This window comes from Nipponia nippon, unplaced genomic scaffold, assembly GCF_047370975.1.
Source record: "Nipponia nippon isolate SJK-2023a ecotype South Korea unplaced genomic scaffold, ASM4737097v1 scaffold_3, whole genome shotgun sequence".
Classification (NCBI taxonomy): Eukaryota; Metazoa; Chordata; class Aves; order Pelecaniformes; family Threskiornithidae; genus Nipponia; species Nipponia nippon.
In genome coordinates, this window is record NW_028262347.1 from 72743264 (window position 1) to 72767565 (window position 24302).

General features: G+C 38.7%; 1 long non-coding RNA gene across 1 annotated transcript in view; it reads left to right on the forward strand.

The window, feature by feature from the left end:
• Positions 1–4256: 4256 nt before the first annotated feature.
• Positions 4257–24302, forward strand: part of LOC148054698 (uncharacterized) — a 28276-nt gene continuing 8230 nt past the window's right edge. The window contains exons 1-2 of the long non-coding RNA XR_015706534.1: positions 4257–4397; positions 19900–19979. This is a non-coding gene — a long non-coding RNA (uncharacterized LOC148054698). The remainder of the gene's footprint in view (positions 4398–19899; positions 19980–24302) is intronic.

Sequence of the window (24302 nt, forward strand, 5' to 3'; positions counted from 1 at the left end):
AGCCCCCTGCTGAAGAGCTAGGCTGGGTCATGGGACACAATCATCTGAATCAAAAAAATCTGTATACAAAAAAGTTCAAGATACCACCTAATCCCAACCAAACACTTGGCAAAATGAATATGAATATTGACTGGATTGCTAATGACTAAAAATGTAAGGATAAGAAAGAAAGAAGGCTTTCAGGCCCTACATGGTCTAAGTACTCGCTGTACCTGCAGGAAGAGGCTCCTGATTAGATAGGATGTAAACTATCACAGTTCTCCCTGTCTGCCTAAAAGTAAATATAAAAAGTGTATGCAGCAAAGACACAAAACAGCTCTTCTCAGAGTACAGGCATCTATGAACCATGACAATGGCCTTTCTCTTCGTTTCTCACTCCCCAATCATTTGGGAGGCCAACCCCTGGTACAGCAATAGTACAGTCCTTTAGGATTTGTGGCAATTAAGAAAGGTATTTTTTGGTTGTGTTTTTTTTTTTTTTTTCCTTCTGGATCTCATACTACATATGAATCTGATGGCCAAATTGTAACTGTAAGACTGCAGGACTTTTACTCAGGCTGACAGCGAGATGCATGGCATTTTGTTTGTTTGTTTTTAATTTCTAGTGTTTTTAAAAAATATTTTGCAGCGTAGACTTCAATTTCTGTTACAAGACGGCTTGCCTCTACCAGAAGAGAAAGAGTCTTTGATACAGAAATTCCTCCTGAGAAAGGCTTCCAAAAATGAAACAAAGGAGGAACAAATGATTCTTTCCAGAACCTGTGCTGAGAAAGACTCAGAGCAAGTTCCCTCAGAGAGAATACCCAAGAAGCTTCTTTTCTCTTTTTTTAGGACCAGAGAAACCAGCTAGGGTTCTCCGGTGTAGTAAAAACCAAGAACAGAAGGAGAAGCATTATTTGAGGCATTCTAGGTCATTGCCTCCTGATAGTCACCTGGACCCAAAAAGCAGCCACTACCACACACCATAGGCAGGATGCATTGCTCTGACTGCACTTTAGTCATGCAATAAACCTGTCTATTGCCTCTTGGTGTGCTGGAAAAAGCAACTGTGTGCACTACACTTTTGCACTGGCAATACCCATCATCCAGCTGAGACAATAGCTGGGGCAGGTGGCATTGCACTAGGGCTGAACCAGGGGAGCACAGGGGTAGCACACTGGTGACATAGTGCATGACAAATGACATCAAGAGTGAGTGCCACCTAGCAGCTCAAATCTGGATCAGAAAGCAATGTCATTAGGAGTTGCAGATGCTCATTTATGCCCAAATGAGGGGCTCCACTAGCACCTGTCATCAAACCATGAAGGAAGTGCAGCAGGGAAGGAAGGCAGTATCAAGGGCCATGGAAAGAATGATCGACTTTGGACAAGCCCACCAGGCTAGCTAGCAAAAATTCTTGGGTAACAGATGACAGCTGAAAAGAGGGAAAGTTTTACTTAATGTTTGTAGAAATATACAGTTGTTCTGTACATGTATTTTCCCAAATCAATGCTGTGATCCTTTCCCCTTAATAAAACTGTAGGTATACATGCAGAGCTTCTGAGCTCTGTTTGTACACTCAAGGAAAGGTGTTTAGTGTTTCCTGTAGGCTGGGTGGGGTTTTGAACCAACAGTGCTGGTAATTTAAAAAAGAAACATAGATATGCAAATCTGACTCTTTTTCCTGCCAAGTGCCCTCGGCAGAAGGATTACATTTCACTGGTCTATTCCCATTGACACTTTGCCACAGCTCTCTCGTAGTCCTTTGCTGGTTGCATCTATGTTCTTTCACTAAACAGGAATTCCTTGTCCCCATCCTGAAGGCTCTTCACAGTTATCTCTTTGCCTGCATCTCTGCTGTCCCTGCCTTCTGCCTCCTACCTCCTGTCCTCCATTCCTTAGGCTCCTCTACTTCAGCTCATTTCTCATTGTCTGTTTTTGCCACACTGTTTTGCAGTTTCATGTTTTGTCCCACTTCTTGTGCAACAACCCTGGCTCCCTCTTCAACGTTTGAATCAAAAGTCTGTCCTGTTCTGCATTGCCAGTGTCTTGATCGCTGGGGTCCTTCTGTAAGTGAAATGATGATCCTGTTTGCCCAGAATAGATTTTAAGTGCTTGATAGAGGAGGCAATTTTGTGGTTTTATGTATTGTAAAATACTAACTCCATTTTGAGCTCTTCGGTATTAATAAATGACACATAGCACAAAGGACTAGGGTAAAACATGATGTGGTGCCCTTGATTTCATTGAACTGTCTGAATGTGAATACTCCGAAAGACAAAAAGAGTTAAGCTGAGAGATGCTCTAGGGCTTTGTGATAATGGAAAGCTGGAAGGGTATTTATTTGTGGATTTAAGGACAGAGTTCATGTTTACTCACTTATTAACCACTCCCGTTTCCTCCATTCATTCAGCAGATAAAGCTGCTATCTAAATCAATAGCTGCTAGGTTTAAGATATTTCCTATCATAGTTCTGGAACAAAAACAACTTCATTTGTTTCAAATTGGAGTCATTCCCAGTTCCCAGTGGTAAACCAAATATATATACATACATGTCTATCTATATGCACACGTACACAAAAATACATGATAAGAGTCGCTCATGTAGCGGAGTAAGACTAGATGTATAATGTGAAAAATGGAACTAGAAAGATTCAGATACATTTATTAATGAATTTTAACATCAACAAAAAGTATTAACCTTTCTAGAGGATGCTGTTTTCACAGAACAATTAAAAAATGAACCTTTATCTCAACAAAGGAATGCTTGACTTCTGAGACATTTGGAAGATTTATATTTTTATGTATACTTATACTACTTCACATTTTTATTTTCACTGGACTAATTCAGTGGTAGAGTTGGGATTTTAAGAGCAGGGGTCAGATCCAGTTTCAGTTGAGTGTTTCAGCAGCTGCTGTTGCTGCTTTGCTCTTCAGCAGAGTTGTCCTGGGTCTGACTTAATGTCACTTTATTGCCTTTCCCCTAGAAACCTCCCAGAAAAATTCTGAAGGTGTTGCATGCCTCTCTAGCATCATATGCAATTACTGTCTTATTTTTCCTTCTGCTTTGCCTTCATGTCTTAATTCTGGAGGATGCCCAGCTCTACAGCCAGCATAATCCAGCACAGAAATCTAGACTTTCCCTTGTCAGAGCACCTGCTTAAAAAACTTTCCATCTCTGTATGACACAGTCCTTTCTCCAGAGGCTATGAGCATCCACCTTGCTCTTCACTGATTCCTGTCTCTGTTCTCTGGCTTCATAAAGTAAATACACTTTTTCAAACTGCAATTAGTAGCATATAACTGACTCTTCGCCATGCCAGTTAGACAAAGTCACTAACCACTCCACCTCTACTTGTCCCCTCTTCTGCTGCTTTTCAGTATTATTCTGATACTCCTCACATTTTTTTTTTTTCTCCTAGAAAATAGTATGCCTTTCAGAGTCACTTATGCCAATCTCCAGTTACCAAAACCTCATGTTAAATATAGGTTGTTATTTATCATGTCTACTCCACTTGAAAGGCTGTTCCAGAATTTCTTCTTTCTAACAGTTAGTAGTGAATAATTTATAGCCCACATTTATTTGTAGCTGGTATATACACTCACATTTCAATTTGTCCTATAGCTTTAATAGCTCTTAATAACAAAGTATTTACAGACATATGACTTAAAATAACTTTTTGCTAACTTAAACTGTTCAAGATTTTGCTGTTTTCTTTTAAAATAGACTTTGTATTTCCTTGCTCATTCTGAAGGACTTTATCTGTACCTGTTACAGTTTAAATTAATATTTACTGTATATGAATGACCATACCTGGGAATTATTACTGTTCCTTAGTTTATGTATCTAGTAAATTCCAACTTCCCTTCATCCATCTTCAACTCATTTCATTTTCTCCCACAACTACTACTCTCAGTCTTCTCTGTCTCAGAGTCTCTCTACTAAGCCGTTCCTGGTCTGATTAGTTTCTAAATTTACATCCTAATATCCAGGTGTTGTTTTTCTCTTTAGCCTCAATCCCTGCCTTCATCCCTTTGTCTCCATTTTGATTCCTCTCTACTTATAGCAGGTTTGACTCAGCAATCAAATCAGGCTCTGAGGTGCAACAAAGTGGTTACCAAAGATCCAGAGCTTTCAGGTGAGGTGAATAAAGCTTAGTCCATCAGCAGCAGTGCATTTGTGTGCCTGCACCTGGAAAATACCTAGGGGAGAGTGAGTCTTCAAGAAGCTGATTTAGTAAAATGAAACAAATGCCTTTTGAGCTTGTGTTAACCGTGAATTTTTAAATTGCTATAACCTGGCCACATTTGGTGAATTTTCAGAGGATGAATAAAAGAGCAATGTAAATAGCTGTTCTCTTTCAGTGTCAGAATTGCTGCTCTCAAGCATAAGAACATTCTCTCTTTCTTGGAAAAAGGTAAGTAAATTGTTTTTATAAAGAGTAGGTAGTCTCAATTTCTTCTGCTCTAGTTTTTAGCAATGATTGGACTGTTTTGGCTGAAGCCTTACATCTTCCCTTCCATTTAACTGAAACAAAAAATTAGTCGGAGGCAGAAAATGAGCCTGGAAACTTTCAACCAGAATAGTTAGTTTAGTAATGCTGTAAGCAATGGGAAACAGTGTTCTGTGAACTTTAATAATATAGGTAGTTCCTATTTTACTTATAACAAGAATTTTAGTGTGGAATGTGTGTGTGTGTGTTTCATTAAATATGGTAAACTGAAGTCCCTACCATTTTACTAGGTAGCGATTGTTGTATATTTAAATGCAAGAAATGTACTGAAACTTACTGGAAATCATAAGAGTATGCTAGCTCTCAAGGTGTTTCAGATTAATAATTCACTTCTGTAGGACATACTGGATAGTAATTTGGTGCAATTCATAAAACAATGTATATTTCTAAAAATGATATCTTATTAGAGGAAAAACCTGGAGGAAAAAGAATTTTGGCTTCCATTCTTGGGTCTGCCATGGATTTGAGGACAATAATTTAAGCCTTCTGTTTTCATTTGTCTTATCTTTAAACTCTATTCATAATCCTTTTTCCTCCTCTGTTTCTCAAAAATGCTTCTAGAGCTAGGGTTGTTCTTTAAATGGGCCTGTAGCAACTTGCATGCTTGCTGGTCCTACTTTTTCTCTTGACTATAGGCAGAATTTTAATTACTGCTGACAGCTAGTTTTTTTCCAAACTTATTCCAACTCCATATGACGGTGTGCTTGGCTTGAATTTTGGTTTAATGTTGTCCTTTGGAAATAAACATAATCCATTGTTTGGGCATCACAGTAGTGATACTATATTGATTCTGGGCTCCTTCACTAGCCTGACTGAGGCAGTGTGTATTTTGTACTTGCATAGTGTTAATGACTAGTATTAGTTTGTTCCTTGCTTCCAGACAATAGACAGATATTTTGTTAATTCTTTACAACCTCTGTGAAACTTCAAATTGAGTTGACATAATGTTTATTAACATGGCATACATTCCTGGAACACTCATCTGATTGCTGATCCCATAAATACTTGTGAGTTACTCATTGTGAGGTGCATGCTCCTGTTCAGTGTGAGCCAGGACCTAATGACCTGGATGAAAGGGCTTTGTCCAACTGTTTCACCAGTCTTTAGATATAAGCTGTTCAATACACTTATATACAAGGTATTCTGCCCAATAGATTCAAATAGATGCTGCAGGAATCCAAGGTCACCAGAAACTCCTTTCTGTGCTCCTTGTGTAAGTATCTGCTTGTTGATTTAGCTCAACCAGAAAGTCTCTAATCCATGTGTATATGATTAAATGTCTTTGACAAGCTGTGTTTTTATAGTAAACTGAAGTAAATTACCTCCAGTAGTCTGGAGTAGGTTTGGAAACCAGCAATAAAAGGGAAGATGGTGGATGGTATTTTTTTCCATTTTGACTTGTTAAACCTGACTGCTTGGACCTTTTGTTGTCTGTGTGTGCGTTTTCCTTACTGATAAGACTTCCTTCAGGCAGCAAAGAATCCCATTAAGAAAGCAAAATTCATGGCTTGTTGAAACAGAGCCGTGTTGCCTGAGGTACCACAACACATGATTTGATTTTTCAGTAGGTGGATGAATTTCCCATGGCCTCAGAGTCCTGTTTAACAAAAACACCTTGCTCCAAAACAATGCGTTTCAATAAAAAAAGTCACATTTATCTGAATGTTTCATCTGGGGTAATCCAAGCATTTAAGCTTCTCTTGCAAAAGAGCTTTCCTTCTCTTTCTCTTTTCAAGAAGAACTCAGGAACTAATGCATAATTGTTTTCAAGAATTATGAAAACACTAGAAACCAAGGAGGGGCTTGCTTGGTTTACTGTAGTGCTTATAGTACTAGACTGGAAGCTGGGATCTGTGGCTCTATTTCTACCTCTATCCTGCTTCGTATGCTCTTTTAATTCTTCAAGCTTCTGCTTTTCCTCTCACTTCTTGTTGTTGACCAAAATGGAAGACATCACTGTGCCAACATGTAAATGCATGGTTCATCCACACTTTTGAGTAATGAGTACATTTCTTTTCCTTCATATCAAAAGGGGCATCATAGAACTGGAGTGGGTTCAAAAAGGGCATCAGGGATGATTGATTACACAGCATCTGCATGAAGAATGACTGAGTAATCTGAGTTTCTCCACCCTGAAAAAGGCACACTTTCTAAGACATAGCCTAGAGGTTGACAGTGGTATCAAGACAGTTGATAGATATGGGTGGTTTACCATCCCTTGCAATTGAGTGGACCTAATAGGAGATCAGCTTAAAACAAAATGGGGTGGTTCCTCAGGAAACTGAGAGCAGACCTGTGGAACTCCTTGATGATGTGGGTGTGAGACATTTTTGTGTCAAGGGAAGACTGCATAAGTATCTAGAAGACTTACATAAATCACATCAGGTTCAGGGAATAACCCGAGCTGAAACAGTCAGAGATAGGAAGATACTCAGTAAAAGTATCATATAGACTTTCCTTGTTCTTTCTTCAGCTGCTTATGGCTGCTGCTTGCTGCAGGATCCATGTTTAAATGGACCTTTAGCCTAAACTAATATGGCTGCTATTATATTTGCTCTATTTTTTTTCTAAATGTAGTATTGAGAATACTTTCTTTACATCAGAAATGATGGTCTTTTTCATACTTAATGAGAACAATGTTATCTTGACGATAGCAACAGCACTGTTGTGTCAGCAGAGACCTTGGCAGAGGACAGCTTGGACAAAAAGCATTCTTGGAAGGCATTCTGGTCCCTTTCTTTTTTTTTTTTTTTTTTTTTAAAAAAAAGAAAACAAAACTCAACAATTAGAAGGGGTCTTCTGCTTTGTGTGTTAAGCGTACATGGAAGCACAACATTTTCAGTATTACCTTTACTAACCCAAATATTTGGTAGACAAAAAGTTACTTCTCTAAGTACAGGACTGAACCTTCACTTGGGCTGGGGGAAGATGGATCAAAATGTACTGCCTGGATGTAACTTGGAGTTACATAGAAGTCTCAAGAGGTTTTACAGATTAGCAGTTGATAATATAACTTGATAATTGGTCAGGAGGTGTTGCAAGCCACATAAAAAGAAAGCTTGAGAAAACAGCCACAGGGAACTCCTAAAGTCTCTGATTAGGCTTTGAAAGCTTTGGGTTATTTTGAGTGTAATCTTGGCATTGTCATTTAACAACTATAAACTCAGGTTGAAATATCCGAAGTATTTTGGTTTCTGCAGCTTTAAGAGTATGCGGTAGTTGCTGTAATATGTCCACAATTGCATATTGTTGATATGTACATGGTGGGTGGAAATCCCTGGGTGAGTGAAGTAGAGTAAGCAGGAGAAGACTGTTAGTCTCAAGCAGGTGAACAAACTAAGAATTATTGAAATCTTTGCAACTGAGACATGTGGCTTTAGCTAAATCTAGTCATTAAGAATGTGTCCTTTGGAGACTGAATCAGAGTTGATTTGCATTTGCTGTGCCAAGCTAACAAAGGTGTTTCCTGTTCAAAGTAATCTCAAGAAAGCAATGCTACATCGAGATTTCTGGTCACACTTCAGTCATGTTGCTATTCTTCAGGAGGAAGAAGAAAAGGTTAATTTGTGGTCAGTCGTCTTGGTCGTCCTTTCTTCTCATGCTTTGCTTCATATATCTTCTTTAGGTATTTCTTCAGGGAAGCCATGAGTCTGTGTCCTTATGCATGTTGTTTTGATACATGTAGATGAAAGTTTCCATATGCTTTTCCCCTTATTGCTGACCTGTTGAAATACCTCTTCATTTTGAGGCAGACATTCTAGAGACAAAGTGGTTCCCAGGAAAGTTGCTTTTATGTTATCTGTTTTCTTGGAATCTATTCCATGTTCTGAGGTGAGCTTGCTTTATGAGTTTGCTACAGTTGTATTAGTTTCATCTAAAGTTGCTTCTAATACGAACTAAAGTAAAATCTAGAAGATGAAGCCCCATTACGCGAGTTCTCATGCAGGCAAAAAAAAAAATGCTCCCAGCCTAGAAGACCTCATAAGCGAAGTGTAGGACAAAAGGTAAAAGGTGGATGTGACAAGTATATGGCAAAGTGAGAATACCCTACAGTATGACACTTGCTTCAGTTCATGTCAAGTGCCTGGTAGGCAACCTGATTTGTGTGTGGCTGAAGATCTCCTCTGAGCTCACATGACATACAGATGCCACAGCAGATTGTCCAGTAATGTAAGTGGGTGAAACTTTGTATACTACATCCCACAGAAATTTTGCCTCTGAGTGACAGAGAGGGGATTTGGTTTTAACTAAACTGGCTCAGGGCATTGCTCTTTCTGAAAAAGAACTTGTGGGTTGTTTGTCAGTTTTCATTCGTTTGCTTGTTTCCTGATTCTAAGGCAACTCTTGCATCTATATTGATCTTAGCCTTAAAGCACTTGAATCTAGGGAGCATTCAAAACCCCTATGGATCCAAATTTCTAGTCTGTTTCTCATTTAACTTTATTATACTTTGAGATTTGAATGGGCTTTAAGAGCTCTGGTTGTGTGGGTTGGGTGTGCCCTCTCCAGCAAAGCAGGAAGGAAGTGAGGAACACTGATGGACAATGTGTTGCTGAGGCTCTGGACATAGAAAGCTGCAGAAAGATACAGAAGGTAGTGAGGCAAGCTTGGAGCTGGAACTTTTAGATGGAACAAAGCTTAGCATAGCAAAAAGCAAGAGAAGTTTAGTAATCAGAAGAGGGATACTCTTAGATTATAAAAAAATCATTCAGGTGCATCCTGATCTTATTTGCTTTTCTGTGACATTAATTTTTTCTTAATAAAGAAATCTTGAAGCATTTAGTCCACTAATAAAAATTGTTGTTCTTTTCCAATCAAAAAAATCAGTATATCCATTTGACCAATATAAATTATGATTTACTTTCTCAGGTTCCATGTACTGGGAAGAGTCTTTACTGTGTCTGTTTTTAAAATGACAAATTGGACTTTATTCTTGGCAGATACCTGTCAAACTGTAAACCACTTTCTACCAGTTATGATGATAAGGAAGATTACAGCTGTCTTACCATTATTATTGGTGGTGGTGTCCTTTTTTGTTTGTTTCAAATAAATATTTAAATTTCAGCTGGACAGACCTAGACCTACAAAATTAGTATTTTGGTGTTCTCATGCCCATAATTTGGATATGCAGACTATACAATGAACTTTCCATAGCTTATACTAAGATATTGAATTTATTGTAATTGGACTACACTGTAAATAGGTTACCTGCTGCGTGTCCTACTGTGTCAACAGAAATGAAAATTATGTCATTTATACAAATAAGTACAAGAAGGTTTTTAAAAATACTTCTGGCTACTAAAGTATACAGATCAAGTACATAAACAGTCTTTGGGAATTTGCATATATTTCCAATACTGCAACACTAACTTGGTGCTTCTACAAATATATGCTAACTAAACATCAGTGGCAATACACCCAGCCTCTCAAGATGAGTCAAGTGGAAGAGTCGGAACTCAGTGTTGTGCTACTGCTACTCCTTAAGTAAATACATTCCTCCTTTTTCTCAGTTTTATTCATCTGACTGCGAGAAAACTGCCTCTTATACAAATGTCTCTGAAGGTTTCTATTTCTATATATATAAAAAAGAAGGTACTATACATGAATGAAAGACTAAGCAAGTGCTGTTGCATGTTCCTTAAGCCATAACACTCTGCAGTGGATAAGAGTTGTCAATAATGGTGGACTCCAAAAACAGTTGTTTGAAAGCCAAAGTTTCATGCTTTTTAGAAGAAAACTAGGCTTCCAAGTTTCTTAACCTTGAAATTGCTGAATTAAAGATTGTTGCTGTGTTTGTAAATTGTATCCATTTTATGGGGTTGTTAGGCTAGTTGTCTTTGTCATATCTTTTTCTTTTGATTAACAGCATGAATACGTAGTTTTAAATTGTGCTTAATTGAAAATAAGTTTTAAATTAAGCCATCCAGGTTGAATAAATAACAATACACTACAGACAGACAACTGAAAATGAGTCAAATATGAAGTGATTGCTCATTCAGAGTGTAAAACACCGCATTAGTTTTAATAAAATTGTACAGAAATATCAATTTTTAAGCAGAATTTCCTGTGAAAGTACATTGATATCAGCATTTTTAGGAGATTCTGTTATGTCTTCCTATATTTTTAATATGTGCATGTGCACTGTAAACATTAAGAATGATCATTATGCCTTTCTTTGAAAATGACTTTCAGGATATTTAATAGAAAAACCATCTTCAAAGCGTCTTCAGCTGCAGTTGCACATAGGAAAAAGTGAAAACATTTAAAGCTTTGTAAAATGCACCTGTTTTGAGCATTTCAGAAATAAGTTTCCTTTCTTCTGCCCCCCAATAAAGGATTTCACTTCCTTTTCTCTAGTCAGCTGTTGTTGTTTTTGTATATTGCTCTTTCAGTACCTATGCATTAATACCATGTTTACTGTTGGCCTGTGTGAAGCTGGCTGGTGCACAGGGACGATGATTGCTGGGGGGTGGCAATGACCCAGCCTTTTACTGACAGCAGCAGGCAACTTCAAGCCCTACCTGTAGCTTTGAAGCTGCTCTAATTGTCACTGTGCAGTAATGAGACAAGTTGCTTCCAGGGTACCTAATTTCCAGTTTTATGCTAATACTGTAATTTGAAGTGCCCTGGTCTGGAACCTGCAAAGCAGTGGCTATGCCTGTTACATCCTGCTCTTGCTTCTCTGCTGGAGGTGAGAGCACCAAGCCACTGGAATGAGCAGGATGTATTTTTTAGCTAGGGAAGAGTGACATTCTTTGGATAGAATAGGAACTAGGACTGAGGTTTTAAATTGTGATTTTGCAAATACTTTCTGAACAAAGAATAAAGAAACTTCAGGCTACTGACAGTCAGATAATGTGCCATAGCCCTTTCTTCTTGGAAGTTCAGCGTTCATCACTGACTTGATATCGTGAATCTCACCAGTGAGGCACTTGCGAAAATGATTAGCTTGTAAATGTGCTTGTGTGAAAAGGTGTGATTAAACACGGTCCATGCACTAGGGCAATCAAGAGTGTTCCTGGATGAAGGGAAAATCAAACTAATGGTGGACAAGCCCCTAGCAATTTCCTGTTATGTAGCTTAAAAATGGAGACATGATTTTATTTCTTTTCTTAATATCAGGATAATTACACATTTCTGGAAGGTATGGTCTTCATAATGGCAAGTTAAACATTAGTTCAGATCAGAATTGAATAGGTTGCACAGTCTAGTGGTAGTGGCTCCAAGCTTTTAATTTGGCATATTATGGAAAAAGGATGGAAAAAAAAATCCAGGTATTCCTAAAATTCATCAGGATTTGGTTCTGTGTTTTAAAGTGGGGATTGCTTCTGGTCTACTGTAATGTAAGCAGAAAATGGAGTTGACAAAAGAACCCCACTTTTTTTTTCTCTTTGGTAACATTTTATTGTGTGCTTTAGGATTAGCATTAATAGTACCTCAAGGGGTCTTTCAGAGCATAGTTTTGTTATGTCATCTATAAACCCAGTTAAGATGAATCAAAGTAGTATATTATTTCTTATAGATTTTCAGTTTTTGCCTTCACTGCTTTACCTGTATGCATATTATTATAGGCATCTAGTTTAAGAGTTCAACTTATGGTAGCTAAACACACGTTTTCAAGTTTTGCAAATTAATTGAAATATTGGAGAACCAAGATATTACTCAGTCTCAGTGGAGCGTATTTGAACCTAGTGTAAATAAACAACTGTAAGGCTGACATTGCGATTGATATAATCTGGACAGCAAATTGTCAGGAAGGATTTTTACATCGTTATGTGTTGGGTTGTTTTGGTTTGGGTTTTGTTTTTTCAGCAGAAATAAATAACCAAATTAAAATCCTAATTTTTGGTTATTTACACTGTATATCACCAATTATAACTTTTGATAATTAAATATTTTAACAAACAACATGAATTTACCAATTTGTGAGTCAGTGTAACCAAAATAAACGTAAAAAGAACCATATGCAACCTGAACTATTAAATATGTAATTATTTTCACAATTAAAATAATTTCAATGTAGCAAAATATATTTTTAAACACTTCATTTACAAATACTTCTGCACCAAGAAATGCTGACCACAGTAACCACAGATTTTGAGTCTTCAGAACTTACATAAAACAGCAAAGATTTCATTTTAATTTGGATAATTATTTTTAAAAAGAAGTGGTAAAAAGCTAAACGTTTGCAGAGAGGGAATAATTGTTTGTGGCTTACCTGCTTTTTATCAGAATATTCGGGCTCCTGACAGTGCCTGACCATGGCAGCATTGTTTCTGTGATTTACCTGGCTGCCTGCAATGTCTCTGCTTCCAGCAAAGAATAGTCGTCTGTCAAGATAGTTGCAAGAAAGCTAATTTGTTTTCATTATTGAACTTCTCATGTAATTTGGAATATTTGGGAATGTTTTAGGCACAGAGAGCTCATCTATCACTAGCCTATGCAATTTAATTAATGGCTGCTGCTCACTTTTTCAAATAATTCTATTTTTGGTATACTTTTAGCTCTGTAGAGTTAGACTTTTTTCCCCTGCTTTTCAGATAATCAGAGACTAATTTGCATTTTGACATCACGTATGAGTTACAGTTTCTAAACTCTAGTTGTTGAAAACAAATATCCATTGCTTTGCCCTGACAGAACAGAGATTCACTCCCCAAAATACTTCTTTGCATGTATTTTAATCTCAGTCATGTTAAACCTTGTTTTCAAAAATGTACAGAAGTTACTCAGCCTGTCCATAGCACTGTCAATGCTTGAGAAGATAGTCTTTTGCATTTGCTTCAACACCTGGAAAACATTATCTGGATCAATATTTTTTGCTTGACTCACAATAGTAGCCAATCTACTTTGAGGTGAATGTCTGCTCTCAATATTACTTTTTATTTTTAAAACATGCATTCATTAAAAGAATGGAAAGATTTCTCTCAGATTTTTCTTTATCTATGTCCAAGTATTTAATCATCTGGTTTTAGATGTGGCAGTTGATTCCTGTGAAATAAGAGTATCAGTAGTGTTGTGTCTGTATTGTGCTGATTCCAGGAAAATTGTTTTGGAGCCAGAAGGAAAATGTATGGAAATCCTTGTAGCAGCACCATTCCCATAACAAACATCAAAATAGCATCTTGTTTGGTTTTGGAGGGGATATTAATATAGTAGAAAAAATGGCAATAATTTGTTCTCATCAGCATAACCTGTGGGTGTTTTGTGGGTTCTTTGTTTTGGTTTGGTTTTTTGTTTTGTGAAAACTGCAGCAGGTGAATGAGATGAGAAATAATGTGCAACAGTGAGGGTTTGCTTGAAATCAGGCATTCATCAACAATTAAAGAAAACCTAGGACTTGCAAATAGTTTGCCCCCCCCCCCCCCCCCCGCAGTGGTCACATGCTTCAGGAGGGGCTGCTTTGTTAAATGAGGGTATCTGCGGGATGTCTTGTATTTTTTTTTCTAAGTGCTTCTTTATATTCGAGGACTTGAGGAAACTATTCCTTTCAGATTTAAATATGTCTAAAACTTCATGTTATGTTACCAATAATTAGTATCTTGACTAAAGTAAAGCCACTCTCATTCTTTGCCTCACCTGTAGGACATTCATCAGCACACTTGTTCTTTGACTTATTTACTCTTAAGCTTCCCTCATGCTAGACCAGCTCCGGTAGTGTCTATTCAACAATTATGACTAGCCTCTTTGCTATTGTAAAGACAATGAACTTTGTGATTCAAGCCTTTCCCTCACCTTATGTGCATGTTTCTGAAGATTTTTCCACCTTTTGAGCATTATGGTTTTCTGTCACAGACACGATACAGCTGAGATATGTAATAGAGATATGTAATACAGATTCTTGCAAGTTTCTAATATGATGACATTTAATTAGGACTAGACAAGATCTACATGAAGCAATAAGGTCAGAGTATGTATTTCTCTAATGGATTTTCTTTTTCTTTGATTCTCTAATTCCTCCTGTCAACTTCCTGCTTCTGATGCAATTTTTTTTTTTTTTTAAATGGCCAAGTGACCCTGACTAGGTTGCTCAGCAGAACAAATCCCAGTATCATTCACAGGGAGTCCTGCTTCCAGTGAGTTCCAGTTATTGAAACTGGTTTGCCCTGGTTTGCAGCCTTTGGGCTCTGTGTCTGAAATGCCTCCTGTTGACTGGACTGTTACTAAAGTTTAAGGACTTGGTACAGGGTTATTCATCCTCTTCTAGGTTTTTCCCCAGCCTCAGGGCGGAGGATGGTGGGCTTCACAAGTGGATGCAGTCTAATGCAAGTACATCAAGGAAGCTTGCAAAAACTGACAGTTTCATAGCCTAATAGATGCATCCTCCAACCATCACACTTGGTGCAATACGTAGCATCCAATCCTAAAACAAATGTGGCTGTTTCTTAAGAGGGAAATGAAAATGTGGTGCTACTTTAGTTTAGAAGCTGTTAAGTTTATCAAATTTCTTTACTGTCTGGTTGAGATTTGCTTATAGTAATATAGCATCATTTTACAGTAATTTACAGAAAATTGAATGAGTTCTATCTTAGAAATTGTTTGGTGTATTGGGAAACTTGTCTGCACTTTCAGTCTGAAGGGTTGAACTTCTCCAAAATGAGTGAAATGTGCACCTAAGTAGTTGGAAAATCCAGTTTCACTAACTTATCATACAGCCTTATACCTGACTGAAAACCAGTTTTAAATTAATGAAGCGTACATGAAAATTATTTGTTTTGGCAAAGCTATTTATCAAGGAGTTGATCACAAGTGTGCCAGACAACATCATGATGCAAAACCAACCAAAAATAATCATACTAAACACAGGGCCTGTCACTCCAGTGAAATTCAGTCGCTCACTGTAGCCTGATTTTTTTTGAAAGCAGCTATATCAGCTGATCAAGAGAAAGAAGCAAGAAGCTCTGTAATATGTAATTTAAAATTCCTTGTAACATGTACATTTCATGTAGTGTAGGTGTAGTTTCATTATCCATAAACTTTTGATTCTTTTATGAATCATACTTAACTGTTGGCATTAGTTACATCTTGTACCAAATAACTTTATTGTTACATTTGAATGTAAATTTGGACCTCTTAGGGATGGACCAAAGGTAATCTCCACTTTTGGGGGAGGAGCGGGGGAAGGGCTCTGAGTAGACCCCATCTGTCCATAGACTCTGTGTTATTTTATTTATTTTTAACTATTAGGAGCAGTTACTGTACAGCTCGTGGAAGACATCTGTGTGTGAATTGCGCAGGATTAAAGAAGCAAAAATATTTTGTTGTATGCAAATAATAAAGGGAAATAGTTTTCCATAGCTGCCTTTGAACCTCTTTAGGCTCCAGTGCTCAGATTAACTCATGCATTATTCAAAGAAAATATATCCACTCTATGTCTGTGGCTATTGGGTCACTTTTCTAATAACAAGAATCTTACACAGCAGGTAATAGTATACAAAATACTCCAAAAGTACAGTTTTGGAATAAAAGTTGTACTTCACAGTTTTTAGCCCGAACTACTGTAGTTACTCATTGTTCCATTGGGCTTCAGAAGGTTAATCTGGTATGATGCAGGGAACAGCAATATAAATCTTAGGATGCTGAAGAGTGGGGGTTTGTTGTTGGCTGTGTGGGTTTTTTGTTTGTTTGTATTTAAGAAACACAAGGTAAATATACATAGGACCAGCTGCCACAAGTAACAATAAAGTCGGTTGTTTTTTTTAAGTACCACCAAATCTGGACCAAAGCAGTTATGAGTGTGTACTATTAACTACTGTTTGATACACAGAGTAATTAGTGCGAGACTAGTTTCATTTTTAATTCCATGTATTTGCTGCTTTCATATGTCTAGGAATAAGTTTTTTTGAGTAACAATTTATAGACTGTAAGCTAGAGGAGACAGGTAAATACAATCAACTAGATTCTCTTCCTGGGCACAGAACATCACTTACCAGTATGTCTAGTGAAATTGAACCTTGTAGCTCTTGCCCACAGTTAATCAATCTGTCCTACATTTTGAGGTAAGATAGTGAACTCTGCTTCACTATGGCAGAAATGAGGCAGAGCTATAGAGTGCCTGAAGTCACAATGAAAAAAGTCCTCATCACAAGGGAAGTTGACTGTGCTTTCTGCTAGGGTATCAGCTGCAGTGTAATGCTGTCCATGCTTCAGTTTTAAAGACCCCTATTCAAATATATTGATAACTATCTCAGAATCCTAGACATCCTCCTCCTTGCTTTTCCTTCCGGATAGTCTAAATCATCCATAACAGAATTGTCTAACCTGTTCTTAAAGAATAGTCCTCAGTCTCTTTTGGTAAACTGGTCCCATGTTTCACTGTCCTTGCTGTTAGCACATTTTATCCTTGTGAAAATGCTTAACTGCCCTTCCCAGCAACTTAAGCTCATTACTTCTTGCCCTGTTACAAAAGAAAAACACACTACCTTTTTTTTGCAGTTACTTTTTATATATTTGGAGACTGCAGCTCATCTCAAACATCTCTCGGCTTCAAGTGCTTTGGTTACTCAACCTTTCCTAAGGGGCCATGCTTTCAGCTGTTCTCATGGTGGCAATGAGTGCCTCTTTCACCATTGTTTCTTAGTGCTTGTATATGGTACTAGCTTGCAGGTGCATAAAAACATTGTCAGGAAAGATTCAAGGCTCAATGTATGTGATGTGCTGACATCAATAACCCAGGCTGCAAAACAACCTTATAACCTGGAGAAAACAGAACAAGTCTATAAAAGCTGTGGGAGTAGAATCAGTTGGTTTCTCAGTGCTGCATAATCCTTCCTCAAATACAGTAATGTCTCAACAGACCCACACAGCTTGCTCAGCCTCTAGCTAGTCATATGTGTTCAGACTTGACTCTTTCCTCAAGTAAGCAGATGAAATAACTGCTCAAAGCATGTCTTATTTCCTTGCCAGAAATGCTGTTGGATGCATTTCCTTGCACTCCTTTGAGGTGGTGTGAGGCTCATTCTTTCTGGCATGAGACAACTGAGCATGCAGTCCAGTTGCTGCCACCTTCTGAATGTTCTCTGGTGTCTTCATGTCTGCCCTGATCTTGTGTGACTGAGAACCTGTGATCATCTTGCACAAGGTAGCTAGCTTAGCCCTTGAAAACAAAAGCTGTGCAGGAAGGGTTTTCCTGACCACCTAGTTCATCAGAGCTAGCTTTTTTTTTTTTTTTTTTCCCTTAGAGTGTGCAGTTTTACATTCACTTTAAACCTGCATCCCTGGGGCCTATCAATAAAAGGGAAGGGTTTCCCCCATCCCTAGCCACAGATCCTCCTTTGTGTTTACTATATCATCTGCATGGTGAACAAGATCACTGGACTGATCCAGCTGAAAATGAATTCAGCAACAAAACTAAAATGAATTTTCTGCACAATATTTTCCTCTGTTTTGCTGTGTGGGATGGCACAAGCACTACTGGAGGAATAAGGAATAAATTGGGGCTGGCATGGGACCAAGGCAAGGCAGCAGCCCAGACTTAAATTCACTGAAGTCACTGTGTATCACTGGTCTTGGAGGAATCTGATCATTATTCATCTCAGCCAGATCATTAAATCTCATCCTTACCACCCTCTCAGTAGAGTGCTGCAGTGGGTTAGGCTTCCTCCTTCACCACACCTCTGCGTGACTGGTGTTCTCAATGCCATTCCCATGTACTGTTGTACTACTAGGCAGGGCGTCACCCTCTTCTGCCTATCCCAGCACACCTGCATCACTGGAAGTGTTGTTTCAAATGTGTTTCTCCCCACTGTTTTGTATCCTTAAAACATGCTGCTTTTATGGGTTCATTTCTTCCTAGTTTGTCAATGTTTTTGGAGCTCACAGCTGAGACAGGTCTTTAATGTGAAGCTAGGTAAGCTCAGGAGCAATAAAAGCAGCAGCTTGAGAGAAAGGGACGCATGCACATCTTCATGTTTTTGGATACCAGCAAATTTCTGTATGCCAAACCAGCTCTGCTTAACTGCTACTGAAGTGCCACGTTTTGGCATAAGCACAACAGACACTGCATCCCTATATCAACTTGGATGCCTTGCATGTTGCTTGAACTTTAGGCATAGACGCTCATGCTTTGTTGAATTTGGGTTCAACTGACTTACCCTTCATAGGAAACATGACCAAAAAAGCAGCTGAGGCCACATCTCGATTTTCGATACAGCACCCTACTCACAAGATGGTGGTTCCTTTTTGCATCTTTTCTTATGCAGCATTGTGTTCTGGATCCTATGGGGACTGTCTTTTCAGAGCCAGGTAATTCAGTTAGTGTTCATGTGCTCCCTATCTAACTCAATGTACTGTACATTAACATATGATATTTTTCATCCTTGCTTTCCAAATCGGTACATTTCAAGAATCACTTTCTACTTGCACAGGTAACAAAACAAAACAATGCTCAAGTCTGCTGCTGCATAATTTTTCTTATCAAAGTCCTTTTCCCATAAAATCTTATGTTGAAATATTCAACAGCCTTAGGAAACCATGTGACTTCCCCCCCTCAATTGCTGCCTACCAGAAGGTGGCTCCTCTATTTAAAGTGAGACCTTTAGACTGTTCGGGGTTTATCTTACTCACAATAAGCTGACAGATGAGGTTCCTCCTTGACCCTGCAGTTGATCATGAAACTATCATGTAGTTAATCGTAATTAAACCTGCAGAAGTTAGACAGGAATCGGCTCAAGGCACAAAACCAATCTAGCAGCCATTGCAGCTCCCTTTTTTGCAAATCCATCATTTGGAAAAAGATAAGCATCCAATAAAAAACAAATGCCTTTTGCTTGAATGCACACAATTACCAATACAGAGGTGGTTGCCTTGAAATCCCAGCTCTAAATAATTTAATTTGCTTTATTCAAAACATGAATTAGAGATGAGGATGGGTGGGGGGTTCTGTTTTGGTTTTTTGTGGGGTTTTTGTTGGGTTTTGTTGGTTGGTTTTTGTCTGTGGTGGGTTTTTGGGGTTTGGTTTAAATCATACTTGCAAAGCTCCCTGTCCTGCCTGACCCAACAGAGATTATGGGAAGAGAAGGTTTTCCAGACTTCCAAAATCAATTAGGTATAGGATTGAGTGAGCACAGACCTGGGCTCAGAGGGGATGTGCAAAATTCAAGCCTGAGTTTTCAATTTGCTGCTGAAACTCCAAGTGTAAAACTTTCTGCCCTCACAGATTTTTGGGTTCCATATTAGAATTTCTGTCAAGTTTTTCCTGTGGCTGTTACTTAGGAACTTGGAGCAAGTGCAGTATTGCTCTAGCCAAACAAAACTACAGGAAGCAGGGCTTGGCACAAAAACAATTTACTGCTTGATTGAAGTGGGGGGAGATAGTGGAGGGTGGGAATCCAGTTGCATACTGGGATAAACCCAAGCCCATTACCTTTTATGTATTTATTTTCAGTTAGTTTTTTTTTTTTCCTTAAAGTGTGGAGGGCAGAAAAGGTGGGAGAAGGAAGAACAAGAGGTCAAGAATAAAGACTTGAACCTGAGTCTGCCTTGTCCAGGGTGAGTGCCAAGATAAACAGTACTGTTGACTTCTCTGGCATCTTTTTTAAAAAAACTTTTAAAAATAGTTCCATTTCATATAAAGGAATATACATTGGAGAAGGGGGTTTATTCCTTATTGGATCCAATGTCCAAGGTAAATGAGTACTCTGTGGCAACTGGACTGTGGGAACATTTCGCACTGAGGCCCAGTGGGCGTTAGCTGTCTACATAGAATAAAAGATCTGCAGTAGGAGAAACAGAGCAGCCCACCAGTAAGCCTGCTAGTAAGCTCAGCCACCTGGTACACTGGCATTAAAGTGACTTCTGTGGGTACATTTACTTTTGACCAGGAAAAGGGGAACCTGAAACTTGCTCATGTCATGGAAGTGCCTTAGCACTGGACTTCTCTGCTATTATTTTTCTTCTCTGTGCCTCTCATCCTGTCTCTGTGATTTTTTTTTTTTTTAACTCGAAATTCCATTTCTTGATGCAACTTGCTTTGTCCCTGGTACTGTTCCATGAAGTTTTGCTCTTCATATGACAACAGTTTCTGACAAAAGAAATAATTTCATTAGAAACCCCCTGATCCAGCTGTAATTCACACACTGCATCCCAAAGTGCTTCCGTACAAAACGAGAGAATGCATATTGCTATGCTCTACTCCTTATGATCCTCAACTCTAAAGATGCCTTGCCACCTGTGAAACAGTTGCAGCAAGAAATGTGAAGGCAAGTCCAGTTACAGTATAATAATTTCTAGCCTAAATATTCCTTTAATGCTTGCTCTGTTATCTCCAGATAGTGTGGGAATAAAATCCTTGGTGCAACCACTTTTTGGGCACAGCCATTTCCGAAATGCCTGGATTACTGGTCTGTGTTATTCAGGAAGTCTGATTAGAAGATCACAGTGCTGCCTTTTGGTCATAGGCCCTATTTAACACTTACCCTTCCCCTTACCCTTTTCTTTTACCCCTTTCAAAGCATGAAATGCAGGCTTGACACTGTGCAAGAGGTCTGTGTGGAGCATCTCTTTGTCGTCCTCCTTTTTTTGTGTATATTTTCAGCTACTGCTTCCCAGGAACCCTCTGGGATAACAATATGTGTACTGGAGGTCTACTGTCCCAGGAGAGTATGCTCAGCTACAACAGGTCTGAGTTCACTGTATTCAACTCTTTTGGAGAAAAGACCTATAGGAATGGTAAAGAAAGCTGGTTAGGTATTGCTAAGGTGCTACAGTTGTTGTTTGGGTTTTTTTGTTTTGTTTTAAATTAAAACCAACCAAACAAAAAAAACTGAACAAACCAGGATTTAATAAGGACTCTCCCTTCTGAGAGAGATTTGTTAGAGGAAAAATATCCCCTTTCATTTCAGAGGGTGGCTTAAAATCTTGCAGAAAAGTAGAGCTTTTCTGTGATGGTCTCCAGCACCTGCTGGTGTCCAGCAGATGGTGCTGAGGAAAGCAGATGTTTCTTATTTATAAAAACAATACTGGATGTTATTACTGGGTATGCTTCTCTCCATTGTTCAATGCAATCTTCATTGCATCTGCTTCATACATGCCAGGTGGCATGAAGCAACCTTCCTCAACCATCAGCCACTGGAGGTGGAAAAATTACAGCTCTGTTCCCCAACCAGGTATGTAACCTTCCCTGGGAACAGTATGCTCTGCACTTGATTTAGCATACAGTCATAGATATTCACCTATTGTAAAACTGGAAAGCCAGCTATAGGCATTTTGCAAAATGCATCCTGTGCTCTGAGAGAGAGAGGTTGGACTAGACTAGCACAACTATATCCCAAAATCCATGATTTTGCCTTGCACAGAGTTACCAGAAAGGTTTCCGCCTTTGGCTGGCACTGACAATGATCTTATTAGCTGGCTGTACGATACGTTGCAGGCAGAGCTGAACAAGTAGATTAAAAAATTTGAAAGCACTTGTGACATCAAGGGATAGATGAAATCACCAAGACAATTGAATCATATTTGCAGCAGAAGATAACATTTTAAAATTATTGAATCCACAGGCCATTTTGGCTGCCTTTTTATGTCCTATGCTTTAAAATATTGAGGCCAAAAATACCAGAGGCCTCTGCTGCTCAAAATGTCAGCTTGAATAGTTGTCTAAGGCTACCAAGTCTCCTCTGGAAGTAAATTGTATAAAGGCTTCAGTGTGAATAAAAATTGAGACATGGAGTGTTTACAGACCTTGTTCCATAGCGGCTGATCCAAAGTACTTGGTGGAAAGGGGGATGGGTGATATCCTCATATTTACTTATAAGAACTGCTATTCTGTTTGTACTGCAGCCATGGTTACTCCTAATGGTTAATCAACTTACTGGGTTATCCAGATATCTGGACAGAGCAACCACATAAGTCCCATTTTATACCCTGAGAAAAACTAATCCAACACACAGCAGAACTGGAGCTACAGAGGAAAGATCAGAGGCCACATGAAACAAAGTTGAGCAACATGTGCTATGGACTCATGGGAAAAGCAACGAGCGTGAAGCCAGTGAGGTCTGTACCTTCAGGAAGTGAGACCCTGCCATGGAGGAGCCCAAGGAGACAGTGGAGAAAGTGGCAGGAGGTGGCCACCGCAGATAGTGCAGGCACTTGTTTGTGAAAGATCAACCCATTTGGAGATCTTTCAGCAGGGCTTATGTGCCTGCTTTTGGTTGGGGAAAGGAAAGGGTGGTGTCCTGGGGTCACAACTAAGGCTGTCATGTTGATTGGGGTTAGGACTTGTAAATCCGTGTCCAGTTCCCTGTTTCATGCAAATTCTTTCTGTGACAACAAGCAAACCATTTAACATCCCTGTTTTCTCACTTCCCTATCTGTAGTATACAGATAAAAGCCTCTGCGTTATCTCAGCATGGACTTAAATAAATTAAAGTGTGGAAGAATCTACTCCAGCAGTAGTAGCGGATAGAAGAAAATATGCTGGACATAATGGAGAGTGGATATGCCTGGAGAGGGAGAAAAAGATTGTCTTTTAGAAAGTAAATGCAATTGTAAAAGTCTGCAAAGGAAATTATCTGATGTTTAAAGACAAAACAGAGATTTTCTCCCCCCCGCCCCATTGATTCCTCTTGATTCTCTGGAAATTTTTTCTTTCCGATTCAGCTGTTTACTGGCTTGGTATTAATGTCTTACTACAGGCTTACCAGCCCTTATTTCTTATTTGCTTTGCTATAGCTCTAAGTGATAAATTAATAGAGAATGTGATGTTGACTTGGAAAGAAAAGTATTGGCTGGTTCCATTCTGTAATTTGCAGAATGAAGTAAAGTACCCATATCCTCACTGGATAATCAGAATGTTTAGCACCTTAATGCTGCACTCAGCAAGCTGAAATATCGACACATACTATGCAACAAAGCTCAGTGAGGAGATTCCAGAACCAGTGCTGTCTGTTTTGCTGTACCGAGTTTTCCTGCGCAGTTTTTCACAGTAGTGCGGTAAACATCTGCACTAGTAAGTTCTGTCTTGCAAATGCTGCTGTGCCTGCATGTTTGATCTGTTTTGGGTAATATCGGTGACTTTCTATAGGAGTAAATGTATGCACACAAGAAAACCACATTGTAAAGGGGGACTAAGGCTGGGATCTGATGTGCTACTGACCTGGATGTAGGGGATGCAGAGGCATTGCAGCCCAGATGTGGTATGTGCTGCAGGGCAGGATGCCTGGTGGGAGCCTGTGCACTGCCATCAGTACCGCAATGCCCATGAGCCCTGCCTTGGCTGGAGAGCTGTAACAAACATTTCTCCCAGAATGCAGAATTATTATTTTACCTGGCCAGAATCCGCAGCTTAAGTGTAAAGCCTTTATCTCCACCTTTATGATCAGACCTGTTCTTCAAACACTCTGCTCACGTTCAGTTAAAAGGCTGATGACACACAAAAGGAATATTTTCTTATCCATTACGGTGTCTTTTCTAAAAACATTGCATATTCAGCGACGTTTAAACATATATACACCTGTCTGCTTGTATGCCCAATGAAAAATGAGTTAGTATTTTGATAAATGGCAGAAGAGCCATCTATATATTTCAAACCAAACTGACAAAATAACTTGGCATATTTTCCTAGCATGGTCACATGGTATTAAAAATGTTTTGTCGAGGAATTTATTTTAAGCTATAAAATATTCTGTTTGTTTTTTCTATCTACTGAGATAACAGGAGAATGTTTTGTCTACACATATCCAGTCTTTCTTAACTGCTGGAAGATGTAAAACTGATTCAAACTTCTTGGAACTTCAGCTCAAAACAGGCATAATTTATAATGCTTTGGATGGGAAATTTCTGAGAAAGGAACTTACTTTAATAACAGGGGGGTTTGTT